At 37.4% G+C, this 13,145-nt stretch overlaps 1 long non-coding RNA gene across 1 annotated transcript in view; it reads right to left on the reverse strand.

The window, feature by feature from the left end:
- Nucleotides 1-570: 570 nt before the first annotated feature.
- LOC133062198 (uncharacterized) overlaps nucleotides 571-13,145 on the reverse strand; it is a 109,673-nt gene continuing 97,098 nt past the window's right edge. Inside the window, exons 2-3 of the long non-coding RNA XR_009694118.1 lie at nucleotides 2,062-2,192; nucleotides 571-1,194 (exon numbers count right to left, since the gene is read on the reverse strand). This is a non-coding gene — a long non-coding RNA (uncharacterized LOC133062198). The remainder of the gene's footprint in view (nucleotides 1,195-2,061; nucleotides 2,193-13,145) is intronic.

The raw sequence follows: 13,145 nt of genomic DNA on the forward strand, positions 1-13,145 counted from the left end.
AAGTTTCAAGATGATGATAAAGGGAAGGTTTAACCAGCACTCTGCTGTGAGCAGGAAGATGGAGCTAGGACAGGAAGGGGGAGGGGAAGAATCAGGTAGGTCAATTGAAACTATCCGACAACTCTTAGCAGAAAACCAGAACAGGCTAAAGAGAGTGAGTGGTGGGGATGGGGAGAGGCTAATATTAACCCTAAGAAAATACAAGCTTATATAAGGTAGGAAATAAAATCTTCGCATGCTACAGGTCTTAACTGTGAATACCGCTTGCATGGGCATGACAGTATAAACATTCAGTACTACTAATGGAAGCCGTGATGTAACTATATTAGGAGCTGGAGCAAGAAGGGGAAGAGAACTCGTTGGAAGGGAAAATACAGTGAGTACCAAGTCCCCATCTTATATATTCGTAAAACAAAGATAGTATCTAACATTAAAAAAATCAAGAAACAGTAAGATAAGCATGTTACTCAGAATGTGGAAATAAACACCAGAAGCAACATTTTTTTTTTTAAAGTCGAAGTATGTTGCCTTGAGGGAGGAGAAGTTTGGAGAAAGCAGGGATGAAGACTCTTGTTTCCATTATAAGCTTGAAAGCATTATCTTACTTTTAAAGTCACATATATATGCATACATACATAAATACAAATGCACAGTTATAGATAGGTAGATAGATAAGTTAAACTTTAAGAACTAAGCGCATAAGAAAGCATCTCTTGGTGTGTACTGGTAGCCCCTCTGTCCTTAGGCTCACACATCTGCCGTCTCTAATTCTCCCCCTTTTCTGGTGCACCTACTCATCCTATAAACCATTCTCTCACCCTGTCAAAATGACAAACTACACTGGCCGCTGGCTGCTTCCTGAAAATCAACCATAGAGAAGCTGTAGGAACTGGAGGGGAACTTAGATTTGAGGAACGAATGACTAAAGACAAATAAAACACTATGAGAAGTCCCTGGGAAGTCTGAAGACTCCGAAAGTGTTACCCGGGGGGCGGGAGGAGAGTTGAGAAAGTCTTCAGTCGGGCAGGGAGGGCAGCGACGCTGGCTCTGAGAAGAGAGGGGAGAGGGAGTTTCCGCTCTGCTCCTGCTTCTCCCCCGTGTGGACGGTCACAGCCGGACGGTCACCCCGGAAACTGACAGCCACAGCCGGGGCTGCAGGAATCCGGAGCGATCCGCGAGAGGCATGCCAAAGCCCTGCAAGAGAAAGGAGGGATGGAAAGGGTGGGCGTGTGCTGACCAGCTAAGTCTTGGGTATTCTCCAGATCCCCGGGGCAGGAAGAGTGAATCTACGGAGACCGCTTCTAGAGAGTGTAAATGAGAAATATAGACTAGAGAAGTTATTTGTAGAGGGTGGGCAATTTAGAATTAACACTATCAGTTCTAGGGTCCCTGAGCGTCTCTTCCCTGGATTTTATTCACCTACAGGTACATCAAGTGAAGGATGAGCTACAGCCATTTCCTAGCACATAGCCATGTGTAGTAACCAATACTCTCAGGTAAAGAGGAGTTCTTCAGAAATAGCCATAAATAGCCATAAAGCCATATAAGGAATACAACTACTACATAAGGACAACCAACTCAACAGTATAAACCATCTAAATTATACAGAATTATAAGAGGAAATGGACCAAGAAATTAAAATGATGATGAATATATTAAGAGGGTAAAGCTGATATCCATGTGAAGCAAGAACAAGAAAACATAAGAATGGACTAAATTGAGTGGTAGGTATGAAATATGTAATAGCCGAAGCGACAAAAGCAATAGATAAGATACACAGCAAGACGGACAGAAGTGATGAGTAAATCACTGAGCTGGAAGATCAGATGGAGAACCTCTCCTAGAGGTCAGCAGGAGAGAATAGAGAGACAAAAAATACCAAGAAGCCAGGAGATGTAGGTGGTGGAAGGAAAAGGACCAATGCCTGTGAGTGGTGACTTTGCACAGTGTCAAGTTAGCCAGGCTGAACTCCCTTTCTCCAAGTTCCCTTTCTTGTATATTTCCAGTTATGGGACCATAAGCTAGATCCCCACGGAAAGTTCCAAGGGCCTTGTCACTTACTTGCCAGCTCACGTCATTGGTGTCAAGAGGAAGTGAGTCTTCAAAAGCTCCGCCTTTCATAGATCACCTTGAGGTTCTCTGATTCCTGGACCAGGTTTGTGTTTGGCCATTGTGATTGAAGGTCCCAATTTCTGCAAGAAACATATATGATCAAGGTTAGAGGCAAAAAGAACTAACATAAATTTATTTCAGTCTGTGCCCAGGTTCCAGCGTGTGCTTATACAAAAGTTACAACTTGTCCTGCTCACCCACACCTGACTTCCATCTTCCCTTCCCAACTGTCTGTTCTGTAATTTTAAAGTTTAGGCACTGGAAGTGAAATGAACATATATGTATATACACATATATACAAATATATATATCTATATATCTTTCAAGTCACTACATTTGAAATATAAATGTACTTTATAAATACAAATATATTAAAATATATTAAATATAAAATATTTATATTAAAATAAATATAAAATTCTAGGTTCAAATTTATTTTCTTTTAATATTTAAAAAGTATTTTTCCCATTTGTCATCTTGTGCTCACAGTTCAATTTGATTTTTATTTTAGATGATCTCTTCATTATTTCTGGAAGCAAATTTTTTCCCTGGATATATAGACATTGATAAATTTAAGGCAGTAATAGCATAAGTAAACATGAATAAGGGCCTTAAAAGCAGCTACTTTTGAACAAAAATAGAACAATTTTTTGAGCCAGCAGAAAATGCAACAAATTTAAATACAAGACATGGTGGGAGAAATAATTCGTAAGAAATTACAATAAATTTAAGTGGATTTAACTAACAAAGAAAAATATTTTCTGATGGTATTAAGAAATAAAAACAAAATCCAAAAATATGTTCTATTTGAGAATTCTGAAAACCAAAAGACACAAAAAGATTGAGAATGAAAGAATTCAAGACAGGGGAAAAAACCCAAAACCATGAAAGAAGGCTGGAATAGCAATCATAATAGCTGATTTTTAAAAGTTCAAGGTAAAAGGTAAACAAAAAATATTGTGAGAAGAGATAACCATCACAAACATATATGAACCTAGTAACAGGTCACAATAACTGACATATAGAGAGAAACAGATAAACAGTTGGAGCATTTAAAACCAAATTATCAAAAATGTATTAAGCAAAAAAAACTTAAGCAGATCTTTATCTAAACAGTATAATTAGTGGGCTTATACTATTAAGCATATTGTTGAGATCTTTGACATGAATGTTCAGTGGTATGCTATATATAATATATATGCTTTGATATATATGCTATAATAGTTCATGCAACAAATAGCAAACACACATTTTTTAGAAGCATACACATGTTCAAACTAATAGATCAGGCCTACAGAAAGTCTCAGTAAACTTGCCAGGAAAAATACCATGCCAATGAATAAATATTAGAAATTTATAACAGAAAAGTTTTTTAAATGTTCTATATTGAGAAAATGTCATATTATTAAATAACTCATAGGTTAAAAAATTAAATTATAATAAAAATGAGAGACTATTTAGAATTGAATGAACATGAAAACACAAAATGTGTGGGACATACCTAAAGCCGTGTTAGAAGGAACATTTATACCTTTAAATACGCTTATCAGGAAACAATAAAAGTTGAAAAGAAATATGGTAAGCATTCAACTCAGGAAGTTATAAGAAAGAACATCAAAGCAAGCCCAAAGAAGACAAAGGATATAAGAGAGGAAAAGAAACAATATAATGACTTTTTAGTAGAAGAAATTAATAAAACTAAAGTTCTACTTTGAAAAAGCTACCAAGATAAACTTCTGATAAGACTGATCAAGAGAAAAAGGAGACAACAAAAGTAAATAAAACACAAATAAAAATGAAGATGGGGAAATAACTGCAGATTTAAAAAACTAACAGATAAAATGGATAAATTCCCAGAAAACATAGGATGCCACACTGGTACGAGAATAAAAAGGGAATTTAAAATAGACTTACAAAGACCACAGAAATTTAATTGGTAGTTAAAACTCCATTCCAAATTGCTCTAGGCTGGATGCTTTTAAAATAGATTCTATCAAACCATTAAAAACACAATTCCTATGTTATAGAAGTCGTTCCAGAAAATGCAAAAAGAAAGAATAATTCTCAGTTCATTTTCTAAAGCTAATCTATCTCGTTTCCCTTAAAGCCTCTGGCTTTTCAGCCTCAGTTTGGAAAGTTTTCCCCACTCTCATGTTATAGAGGAATTCATCTGTGTCTGGCCTAGTACTCGCATGGTTTCATCTTATTTTTACATTTGTGTTTCTGATCCATTTGGAATTTATTCTGGTATATACCGTAAATAATGAATCAAATTTTCTCTTTCCCCATATGGCTACACAGAGTGGTGTGCTGGAGCTGGCTCATGCCAGCTCACAAGAGCTGATTTTTTTAATTTTCAGGAACTTCATGGGCTGATTGCTAAACACAGCCATTAATACAAAATAAATTATACAAATGTACAATGAAATAAGTGTTAAAAGCAACACTAATAAATATTCAAAACTCAATTGCTTTCTAATTATTTTAGTGAATTTTACTATTATCAAGGTTCTTCAGGCAATTTTTGTCTGCTGGGTCTATATGGTGGTAAGACTATAAAATGGCATGCTGCTCTACATCTCTCGTCAAACTGGCATTAATCACCATATAGATACCATGAAATTGGCTAGGGTGGGAATATTCACATCGTGAAACTTAGCTGTTCTAAATTCAGGGCTGAATTTATTGCTTTGTTCACTGTATACTATGGAGGTCACTATGGGCAGTAGGCCAAATTCAACCTAAAGTTTACTGAATCACAGCTAATTTTTTTTTTTTACATACTGTTTATGGCTGCTTTTGTGCTATCATGGCCAAGGTGATTAGATGCAATAGATACCATATAACCCCAAAAGCCTAAAGTATTTCCTATCTGACCCTTAGAGAAAGTTTGCTGACCTCTGGCCTAGAGACTTAAGAAAATAATGGAGAAAATATCAACAATGTAGATTCATCTTTAAAGTGAATCTTGTCTGTAGCTGTTACACTGTGAATAGCATGAAAAATTGAGAGATAATCTTCCAATATTTGAAAACTATTATCCAGTTCAACAAAGAAGTCTCTCATGTCCTTGACAAATATGTCAAGATTCAACACTGCCATTTCACTTTCAGCTTATTCATTAATGTGAATGAAAATACATACATACATTCAGATGATAGCTACCATTATCAATTACAACCATAAGTTTGTCATGGATAAGAATTTGGCAAAAATCAAAGAAAGCATTCTATGAGAATCAATTAATTATACGGAGTTTACAATAGAGAATACTGTATATTTTATTATAATTAGTAAATTATTTACTAAATATTCTTTATATCAGTAAAATAGTATACACAGTGGTGGTTTAGTTGCTCAGTCATGTCCGACTCTTTACGATTCCTTATACTGTTGCCCACCAGACTCCTCTGTCCATGGGATTTCCACACAAGAACACTGGAGTGCGTTGCCAGTTCCTTCTCCAAGGGAACTTCCCAACCCCGGGACTGAACTCGAGTTTCCTGCTTGGCAGGTGGGTTCTTTACCACTGAACCACCTAGGAAGCCCCAATAATACATATATATACAAATATAAGTGTATGCATATATACATACACATGTGTGTGTATACACATATATAGACACAGGTATATGTGTGTGTATTAAACATTTATTAGCACAACACTGGCTATATAGCATCTCATTTTTACTTATTAAAAAGTTTATCTCTCTAGTTTAAAGTGAGCACAATGAAACCATTACTTGTGACTTTCATCCAGAACTATAAAGCAAGGAACAATGTTTTAATAGTTTGGTCAACTGAGTTCCATTGACAAATACTATGCTGAATTTTCTTAAGTGTGTTAATGTTACTGTAAGTAAATCACAATCTTCTATTATTAAAAATACTTATTTTTAAAAATGCATCTTCTCTTTACTGACTTGAGATGCTCCCTTTATTGTATACTAAATTTCCATTTGCAGTTTAGTCTGTTTCTCATTACTCTCTTTGCCACAGTTATCTCTCTATTCATGTGTCAAAACCAAACTATCTTAATTATAAAGGGTTTGTGATTTGGTGTGATGTAACTGCTAATCTTCCCATTCTCTCACACAACTGCTGTTGTGTTTAAGATGTCTTAACAATTCTTGCTTGTAGGTTCCTTCAGACAAGTTTTATAATCAACCTGTATTGCTCCAGCGGGGAAAACCCGATGATACTATTACTAGGCATTTCATAAATTTATAAATTAAAATAGAGAAAACATATTTTTTAATGATACTGATTTTATCCAAGAACAAGGCACATTTTTCCATTTATTGAAATCAACTTTTGTAACTTTCTGGTTTATTTTCCTCATGTAGGCTCTGGATACTTCTAATTAAATTTTACCTTGGCACTTCTTTTTTTTTAAATCATAAAAGAAAACTTCTCCACCATTACATTTTGTAATTGGTTTTGTCTCTATTATGAAGGTTATTGATTTTGAATATTAATTTTATAAGCTGTTATATTACTAAATTATTTTACTTGAGGTCATTTCTTGTTAATTCTTCTGGATTTTTCACATATACAATCATGTTATCTGAAAATAAAGTTCAAATTTTTCATTTCCAACTATTACATCCCCCAGTTATTTCCTCTTATTTAATTAAAATAGGTAGGAGCTTCAAAAAAATGTTATATAGGAATTGTATAATACCTATCTAGTACCTGACTTTAGTGTTAGTGTCTTTTCATTGAGTAACATGCAAGTTTGGGAGCTGAATTATATATGTATATTTTATCAATTGAGAAAGCATAGTGAGTTGAATAATACCCCCCAAAAATATCAAGTACTATTCTTTAGAACCTGTAAATGTTACCTTATATGACAAAAAATTGCAAATATAAATAAAAAAGGATTTTAAGATAAAGAGATTATGCTGAACTATATGTGTAGGATCTAAATAAATTCTTCTAAGAGGGAGACAGAGGGAGATTTGATATACACAAGAGAGAAAGACTGTAACCACAGTGGCAGAGATTGGAGTGATATGATCACAAGCCAAGGAATGCAAACAGAGAGTGAAAAGGGCAAGGAACAAATTTTCCCCTAGAATTTCCAGAGGGGGTGTGGCCCTGACCACACCTTGATTCTGGTACAGTGTTACTGATTTTAGATATCTCCACAACTACAAAAGAATACATTCTGTTGTTTCAAGCCCCCAAATATCATAACTTCTCAGACAGCTCAGTATGACTGCCAGATATGACATAAACTTAAATATTTTAAACTTACAAAATCATAAGACATACTATAAAATATAAAAGATAAAGTACTATTCACAGTTTAAAACTATATAGTATCTAGGAATTAATTTAGAAGAGATCACCATGGAGAAAAAATAAAGGTTCAATGAAAGAATGTACAGATAAACTGAATAATGGAGAGATAATTCAAATTCTTGAATGAGATGAATTAACATTATAAAAGATAATAATTACCCTCAAATTGATCCACATATTCAATGCAATACCAATCAAAATGCCATTTGCAATTTTTCAAGAATTGAGTCTAAAAATTCTATAGAAGAACAAATGTACACAAATAGCTAAACAACAAAAAAGAAGACTTGAGGGAAACCCACCATACCAAGCTTCACCATACAATAAAGTTATTACCAAAAAGAAAAGTATAGTCTTCACTGACTACAGTGAAGTGACAGTGGAAGTGACAAACAGATTCAAGGGATTGGATCTGACAGACAGAGTGCCTGAAGAACTATGGACAGAGGTTCGTGACACTGTACAGAAGGCAGTGATCAAGACCATCCCCAAGAAAAGAAATGCAAAAAGGCAAAATGGCTGTCTGAGGAGGCCTCACAAATAGCTCTGAAAAGAAGAGAAATGAAAGGCAAAGGAGAAAAGGAAAGATATATCCATTTGAATGAAGAGTTTCAAAGAATAGCAAGGAGGGATAAGAAAGCCTTCCTCGGGGATCAAGGCAAAGAAATGTAGGAAAACAATAGAATGGGAAAGACTACAGATCTCTGTGAGAAAATCAGAGATACCAAGGGAACATTTCATGCAAAGAGGGGCACAATAAAGAACAGAAATGGTATGGACCCAACAGAAGGAGAGGATATTATGAAGAGATGGCAAGAATACACAGAAGAACTATACAAAAAAGGTCGTCATGACCCAGATAATCACAATGGTATGGTCACCAACCTTAAGCCAGACATCCTGGAATGTGCAGTCAAGCAGGCCTTAAGAAGCATCACTACAAACAAAGCTAGTGGAGATGATGGAATTCCAGTTGAGTTATTTCAAATTGTAAAAGATGACGCTGTGAAAGTGCTACACTCAATATGCCAGCAAATTTGGAAAATTCAGCAGTGGCCACAGGACTGGAAAAGGTCAGTTTTCATTCCAATCCCCAAGAAAGGCAATGCCAAAGAATGCTCAAGTTACCGCACAATTGCACTCATCTCACATGCTAGCAAAGTAACGTTCAAAATTCTCCAAGCCAGTCTTCAACAGTATCTGAACCGTGAACTTCCAGATTTTCAAGCTGGATTTAGAAAAGGCAGAGGAACCAGAGATCAAATGGCCAATATCTGCTGGATCATCGAAAAAGCAAGAGTTCCAGAAAAACATCTACTCTGCTTTATTGGCTATGCCAAAGCCTTTGACTGTGTGGATCACACAAACTGGAAAATTCTTGAAGAGATGGGAATATCAGATCACCTGACCTGCCTCCCGAGAAATCTGTATGCAGGTCAAGAGGCAACAGTGAGAACTGAACATGAAACAACAGACTGGTTCCAAATTGGGAAAGGAGTATGTCAAGGCTGTTTATTGTCATCCTGCTTATTTAACTTCTATGCAGAGTACATCATGTGAAATGCCAGGCTGGATGAAGCACAAGCTGGAATCATATTGCCAGGAGAAATATCAATAACCTCAGATATGCAGATGACACCATCCTTATGGCAGAAAGCAAAGAAGAACTAAAGAGCCTCTTGATGAAAGTGAGAGAGGAGAGTGACAAAGTTGGCTTAAAGCTCAACATTCAGAAAACAAAGATCATGGCATCCAGTCCCATCACTTCATGGCAAATAGATGGGGAAACAATGGAAGCAGTGACAGACTTTATTTTGGCGGGCTCCAAAATCACTGCAGATGGTGATTGCAGCCATGCAATTTTTTTTTTCCATTTGTTTTTATAAGTTGGAGGATAATTACTTTACAATATTGTAGTGGATTTTGCCATACATTGACATGAATCAGCCATGGATTTACATGTGTTCCCTATCCTGATTCCCCTCCCGCCTCCCTCTCCATCCCATCCCTCTGGGTCTTCCCAGTGCACCAGCCCTGAGCACTTGTCTCATGCATCCAACCTGGGCTGGTGATCTGTTTCACCCTTGATAGTATACTTGTTTCAATGCTGTTCTCTCAGAACATCCCACCCTCGCCTTTTCCCACAGAGTCTAAAAGTTTGTTCTGTACATCTGTGTCTCTTTTTCTGTTTTGCATATAGGGTTATCATTACCATCTTTCTAAATTCCATATATATGCGTTAGTATACTGTATTGGTGTTTATCTTTCTGGCTTACTTCACTCTGTATAATGGGCTCCAGTTTCATCCATCTCACTAGAACTGAATCAAATGAATTCTTTTTAATGGCTGAGTAATATTCCATAGTGTATATGTACCACAGCTTCCTTATCCATTCATCTGTTGATGGGCATCTAGGTTGCTTCCATGTCCTGGCTATTATAAACAGTGCTGCAATGAACATTGGGGTGCACGTGTCTCTTTCAGATCTAGTTTCCTCGGTGTGTATGCCCAGGAGTGGGATTGCTGGGTCATATGGCAGTTCTATTTCCAGTTTTTTCAGGAATCTCCACACTGTTCTTCACAGTGGCTGTACTAGTTTGCATTCCCACCAACAGTGTAAGAGGGTTCCCTTGTCTCCACACCCTCTCCAGCATTTATTGCTTGTAGACTTTTGGATAGCAGCCGTTCTGACTGGAGTGTAATGGTACCTCATTGAGGTTTTGATTTGCATTTCTCTGATGTTGAGCATCTTTTCATGTGTTTGTTAGCCATTTGTATGTCTTCTTTGGAGAAATGTCTGTTTAGATCTTTGGTGCATGAAATTTAAAGATGCTTGCTCCTTGGAAGAAAAGCTATGACCAACCTAGACAGCATATTAAAAAGCAGAGACATTACTTCACCGACAAAGGTCCGTCTAGTCAAAGCTATGGTTTTTCCAGTAGTCATGTAAGGATGTGAGAGTTGGACTATAAAGAAAGTTGAGTGCCAAAGAATTGATGCTTTTGAACTGTGGTGTTGGAAAAGACTCTTGAGAGTCCCTTGGACTGCAAGGAGATCAAACCAGTCAGTCCTAAAGGAAATCAGTCCTGAATATTCATTGGAAGGACTGATGCTAAACCTCCAATACTTTGGCCACCTGATGAGAAGAGCTGACTCATTTGAAAAGACCCTGATGCTGGGAATGATTGAAGGTGGGAGGAGAAGGGGATGACAGAGGATGAGATGATTGGATGGCATCACCGATTTGATGGACATGAGTTTGAGCAATCTCCAGGAGTTAATGATGGACATGGAAGCCTGGTGTGCTGCAGTCCATGGGGTCACAAAGAGTTGAACATAACTGAGCAACTGAACTGAACTGAAACAATGGGCCCCAGTGAATGATATGCATTACATTGGAATAGTTTCCTATGTGCAAAGAGGGAGAAAGGAGTAAGGAATCTGCATAAAAGTTCATTTTAAGTTTAAAAAAAAAAAACTAAATTAAACAGCAGCTTTATGTGAACCAATGGTAATGACATGGCATAAATTTGAGGTGTGGTTAATTAAAATCTCTGCACCTGAGCTCCAACTAAAGATAAAGGATAGAAACAGCAAGGACCTAACAGAAGCAGAAGAGATTAAGAAGAGGTGGCAAAAATATACAGGAGAATTATACCAAAAAAAGATTTTAATGACCTGGATAACCATGATGGTATGGTTACTCACCTAGAGCCAGACATCCTGGAATGTGAAGTCAAGTGGGCCTTAGGAAGCATTACTACAAAGCTAGTAAGTGACGGAACTCAGGCTGAGCTATTTAAAATCCTAAAAGATGATGCTGTTAAAGTGCTGCACTCAATATGCCAGCAAATTTGGAAAACTCAGCAGTGGCCACAGGACTAGAACAGGTCAGTTTTCATTCCAATCCCACAGACAGGCATAGTTGAAGAATGTTCAAACTACTATACAAACAGTATACTATACAATTACACTCATTTCACATGCTAGCTAGGTGATGTTCAAAACCCTTCAAGCTAGGCTTCAACAGTATATGAACCGAGAACTTCCAGAAGTTCAAGCTAGATTTAGAAAATGCAGCAAAACCAGAGATCAAATTGTCACATCCATTGGATCATAGAGAAAGCAAGGGAATTCCACGGAAACATCTACTTCTGTGTCACTGAATTACACTAAAGCCTTTGTGAGGATCACAACTGTGGAAAATTCTTAGAGATGGGAATACCAGACCACCTTACCTGTATCCTGAGAAACCTGTATGTGGGTCAAGAAGCAACAGTCAGAACCAAACATGAAACAACAAACTGGTTCAAAATTGGGTAAGGAGTTCATCAAGGCTATATATTGTCACCCTGCCTATGTAACTTATATGTAGAGTACATTGTGCAAAATACCAGGCTGGATGAATCACAAGCTGGAATCAAGATTGCCAGGAGATATATCAACAACCTCAGATATGCAGATGATATCACTCTAATGGGAGAAACTAAAGAGGAAGAAAAGAGCCTCTTGATGAGGGTGAAGGAGAAGAGTGAAAAAGCTGGCTTAAAACTCAACATTCTAAAAACAGATTACGGCATCCGGTCCCATCACTTCATGGCAAATAGATGGAGAAACAGTGGAAACAATGGCAGATTTTATTTTCTTGGCCACCAAAATCACTGCGGACGGTGACTGTAGCCATGAAATTAGAAAACAATTGCTTCTTGGAAGGAAAGCTAAGACAAACCTAGACAGTGTATTATAAAGCAAAGACATCACTTTGCCAACAAAGTTCTGTATTTTTTAGTCAAGACTATGTTCTTTCCAGCAGTCATGTATAGATGTGAGAGTTGGATCATAAAAAGGGCTGAGTGCTGAAGAACTGATGCTTTAGAACTGGAGAAGACTCTTGAGAGTCCCTTGGACTGCAAGGAGTCAATTCTAAAGGAAATCAACCCTCAATATTCATTGGAAGGACTGATGCTAAAGCTGAAGCTCTAATACTTTGGCCACTTGATGCGAAGAACTGACTCATTGGAAAAGACCCTGATGCTGGGAAAGATTGAAGGCAGGAGGAGAAGGGGACGACAGAGGATGAGGTGGTTGGATGACATCACCGACTCAATGGACCTGAGTTTGAGCAAACTTCAAGTGATAGTGAAGAACAGAGAAGCCTGGTGTGCTGCAGTTCATGAGGTCACAAAGAGTCAGACACGACTTAGTGACTGAACAACAAGATAGAGTGACAGACGGTAGATGGTGCTGAGGACCAAAATAGAAGAAACCATTTGCTTTCCCATTATGACCATTGAAATGTCAGCAGTACCACCACCACCCCAGAGGGTTCCATTCCCAACCCATTTAACCTTAGTCTTACGTGTAACTATGAAGCTCTTTTATACAGAAACGGCTAATAAGGTCTTTTATTTCGGGATATAAATACTACCATCCAATCCTCTACCCTCATCTCAGTAAGTCCTCTCCTACTTTCTACACTTTGTGCTGCAATTTCTGATGTCTCGCCTGCTCATTAAAGAATAGAGGAGGGGTCTCTTTGAGAGACTTGAGAGAATAGAGGAAGGGTCTCTTTACCTAGTGGGGAGAGAGCCTCGTGGAGGGAAAGAACAGCGTGTGCAAATGTGCGATGACAGATAGGACTCACATGGAAAACTACATTTAGACCATTGCAAACCCTGGTCTAACTGCAATCTACAGTGAGAAACGTGAGCTCCAGGAGACA

This window comes from Dama dama, chromosome 9 (genome assembly GCF_033118175.1).
Source record: "Dama dama isolate Ldn47 chromosome 9, ASM3311817v1, whole genome shotgun sequence".
NCBI classification, from domain to species: Eukaryota; Metazoa; Chordata; class Mammalia; order Artiodactyla; family Cervidae; genus Dama; species Dama dama.